This window comes from Bombus huntii, chromosome 7 (genome assembly GCF_024542735.1).
Source record: "Bombus huntii isolate Logan2020A chromosome 7, iyBomHunt1.1, whole genome shotgun sequence".
Lineage (NCBI taxonomy): Eukaryota > Metazoa > Arthropoda > Insecta > Hymenoptera > Apidae > Bombus > Bombus huntii.
Window position 1 is genome coordinate 9,976,285 of NC_066244.1, and position 4,532 is coordinate 9,980,816.

The following is a 4,532-nucleotide window of genomic DNA, read 5'->3' on the forward strand; positions in this document are numbered from 1 at the left end:
AGTGCTGTATGTATACACATGTATAGGTACGTGAGTTTAAGAACTATATGTTATATATATATAAATTTATAAAATATTTAATAAATAAGATAAAAAATATTTTCTACAAAACGTAAGTATAATATATTTTCGTTTCAAATATATAAATTTATAGTTTTATTTTGTATGATTAAATATTTTGTATGAATAATAACATATATATATTCTTAGTATCTGCAATATATCTAAGTTTTCAAATAATTTTTCAATAATTTGAATCAGAATCGTGTTACATTTAATATTCTTGCCCAGTGCGATTTACTGAATATATTAGAGAAGCTTGACCTTATATGATCCTATTACTGCGAACATTGGCATGTATATGTAATAAAAGTAAAATTTCTTTTTACTTTAAATCATCGTAAATTATCTTCCAAAATATCTTTTTAATTGTGATATACTGTACGTAATGACTCTTTAGAATCTAGAAGGTTACCAACGGCACGTCTAATATATGATTGACGGAAATATATATTAACGCCAACAACACTTGTAACGCTGAATTATGTCAAGTTGTATTTTAAAACCTCTGTCAGACAATCGAGAAGGAAATGGGCATCGTTCTTAGGTCGAGTCTAAATGGAACGGAAGAAGTTGCTTGAGATACTGTGTGTCTTTACAAGTTTGTCTTATGTCGCGTGATAAAGCTCTATATCTCTTTACTGTTTGCGAGCATTCATTACTTTTTTATCTGTTATAGGTATTGAAAGCATAATGAATGATTTATAGTGAGTTGATGTGCATACAAGACATGTATGTACAAGATATGTTTAATATGTATGGTAATAATGAATAACGGTGAAAATATTCTATCATATAATTCTATCATTATTGGATTATCGTTATAGAAATATTTCACATTTTATTTAAATATTTAGAAAGACAAGTATAGAAAATATTCTTAAATTTTTGTCGATTTGAAATACTACAAATAAAAAAGAAGCACAGTGCATCTTTTGATTTAATTTTAATCTAAATTTTGGTCTATCTTAACTGCAAATCTTAAGTTCTGAATTTTTTCGGAATTTATTTAAATTTCAAAGTATTAAATTATATGCACGAAATTAATGACAATATTAATTAATTCGCTTTATTCTCATTTTTATTTGTTATACATGAATAAATACTATTTTCATTGCAAATCTAGTTGATACTTTACAATTAATTACTTCTATATTTGAATTATATGTATTTGAATATAAACAAAGTCCCGCGCTACTACGCTCGATATATCTCGAATAGTAAACTTGGTTGTGCGTAGTATGTTCCAGTAGTCGTATTCGAATTTGCTTTGAATGGCGTCCGTCGTAAATGCCGGTATAAATAATTCAGTGTTTTAAGTGATTAAAAAGGATTAAAAGTGCGTAGGTGAATTACATTGAGTCTAATTGAAAGTAAGTAAATACTTTGTGCATGTGACTTCGTTGATTTTATATCTTTCACTATTCTTAGGTTAGAGTTGCATGAAATTTACGAGGCATAGATTATAGATAAATAATCAAACAATCATACAACAGTATGTGAACTCGCATAGTTTTATGCATTTCCTTATGAAATGAATTTGCAATAACGACGCTTCTGAAGGTACGTAATTATTAATTACTTTAGTGAAAATAGAAAATGATAAGCGAAAGAAAATTCTTTGTGTTGCAACAAACATTTGAAAGTACTCATTATTTTTAAACAATCTAATCTGTGTTTTTGTTACCAGGTTCACAGATTTCGTCGTGTTCCTTCGTCGTGTTTCTCACAAATCGTTGCGTGCGTCACTACATTAACTTTGTAAATGTTTGGCATTATAATGGTGAGTTCAATTTATACATTTTAAACCATAAGTAAGCATAACGCGCAGATAATATGTTTAATATTGTTTAAAATTTACATGAATCATTACATAAATTACATTTCATTAATACATTTATATTGTTCAAATCGAGTTTAAATGTTCATAATTAACTTATCGTCATCATTACTAAATATTGATATTTATGAATATTTGATCAATGACTATGCTTACTTACTATTATTTTTTCTGCATTTTAACGATAAAATTACACATATTTGTGATCTAAGAAAAATAAATATGCTAAATAGACATATGTCATTCATATATGTCTTTTTATATGTTTGTATCAAATAGAAACAGATGTTAGGTTCTAATGTATATTTATCTATGATTCTGTGTATTGAAAAGTTCATTTGTGAAGTATGATTTATCATTTTTACATTTTCTGCCTTAGAAAATTGAATCTCGTTTGTGATTGAAACCTGAAAGCGTCGTCAGTGCAGAAAGTAGGAAACAATTTAATTGTTTCGTTAATCTTCCACCGGTAAAACAGTGCTCTATAAAGTTAGTATGCAACTTTTCCTAACACGTTGCGGGTGCGGTAGTTGTAAAATCTTTAATGGGTGGTTTTAATCGCACGTATGTATTTGAAGTTTTTGTATTTGAAAATTAGAGTATTACAAATAAAAAGGTAAATTGAAATAGTAATATATAACGACAATAGAATATATGTATAATATAATTTAAATAATTGTTTGTTACGTTCACTAGATAACATAATCAAAATATGTCAATTTTCCTATTACATATATTACTATCGTATTAAAATTCTATTAGAGAATTATGTTTCTTTAAATTTATATTAATTCTTTAAAGTGTCACTGTAAAAGGAGGCCATTGAATTCAATTTACCTACACGATTCTTTCACGATAATCTGGAAGAAATATTTATCACTTGCAAAGTTTCACAATTTTGGCTCCTATATAAATCATTCAATCGACTTTCGCAATTGTATTTCAGAATTTAACTTGGAAAACAGTATTGTTACCAACTACTTGCCGTATATAAACTTGGAGCAGTTTGATTTAATACTTTAACCAGATCCTTTCATTTTCAATCACTTTCACTGAAGTAGTTGCATTCAACTTTTACCGCAAAAGCGAATTTATCTACAAAGAGGTACACGTTCCCTACCGTTGGATTGCTATTTCCTGATTATTGTTCGGTTCTTCTAGTCTGTCTTCGTTGTCTTGTACCGTGACTATATTGATTATCAAGCTTGCAAATCACATAAAAGGTTTGTTTATACCTGCCTAACAGAAATTAAATTCATTTTTATGTATTTTAAAGACTATCGATCACGTGTAAACATCAGATCTATTGCGTAAACTGCCTTGCCTACCGCTAAAATAGAATTTATGGCAATTTATACTTTGAATAATACTATTTAGACACGCAATTGTATCGATAACTATGTATTGCATCATTTCGTTGCACCTCTCAAGATTTTGATCGATCCAATTCCCATTTCGAAAAGGTTGTGCACGTGCTATTTATGAGTAGATCAGTGAAAACCTAGCAATCGGACAGCACACATCTCTGATGATGTAATGATGCTTACACATCAAAAAGACGCTGGCTTCCTTATTTTTCTAATTTCTTTTTACGGAAGAGCCTTACGCGTGCGTTTAACCGCTGTAAAACACCAATAGAAAATAACCTGCTGTCAGTAGCAAACTCATTAGCAAACTCACAGCAATTACATTTACCTATGCGAGATACGAGTGCTAAATACACGTGTAACTTCATTTCTTATTTCTCGACAAGTTATCAGTGTAATTTAGTGTACTCAAGCAAAGACATTGTACTGTGTTTTATCTAGAAGGATTTCATGTTATGCTAGATCTGTGTTCATTTTCACTGAAGTAAAATTTAATCCTTAGGGAATAAGAAAGATTATTCATATGAAAAGTTAATTTTTATTATTAAGTTCTATTACTAAATCCTCTACTAAATGATAGTAAATATAATCCTCCCTGGTATCTATGGATTTATTTTGACAATGTCAAATTTTTATAGTCTTCTAGACTTCTTCTAGACTATAGTTTTCTTTTATAATTTTTTATACTCTTCAATAAGTTATTAAGCTAGTTGTTAAAAAATTGTATTTAATTATTATTATTCAATTAGAAATTGTAACGAGCAAAATCTGAATGGTCAGATTATGTACTGAGATACTTTTGTGCTGAAATAGGTTGAAATATATCGATAGATGGATAATTATTAAATAGTAATTTTCGTAAAAAGCGATTATTAAGAATTCAATTAAGAAAGCATATAAAAGAGATGAACAGCGTACACGCGACGCTAACTGTTACGCAATGATATTAATCAGTATTTATCAATCGCAAGTTTACTGAAAATTTCGGAAAGGGAAAGTTAGAACATAATGGAATTGTATGAATAACATACATTTAAAATCTCGACTGCCAACTGATTTACATGGAAGTTACAGAGCGTATCAAAAATTGTGCAATCGTATGCACAGACGCAAAAAATCGCGGAAGATGTCGTGTATCGAACGTTTATCATACTTACGATTTCTTGTAGTACTTTTACTTTCGTTCCTATGTCTGTTTAGTACGTGAAACTTAACTGTTAATCGCTACACAGGTATTCAAAGAAAAAAGAAATGAAAAGGCACAA

General features: G+C 28.8%; 1 protein-coding gene across 2 annotated transcripts in view; it reads left to right on the forward strand.

The window, feature by feature from the left end:
* The first annotated feature begins 1,294 nt into the window (after positions 1–1,294).
* The window catches only part of LOC126868055 (uncharacterized protein DDB_G0271670-like), a 173,014-nt gene continuing 169,776 nt past the window's right edge, over positions 1,295–4,532 (forward strand). For both annotated transcript variants that reach the window (XR_007690520.1, XM_050623214.1), the window contains exons 1-2: positions 1,295–1,433; positions 1,751–1,843. The gene's annotated coding sequence lies outside the window, so the exon portion shown is untranslated. The remainder of the gene's footprint in view (positions 1,434–1,750; positions 1,844–4,532) is intronic.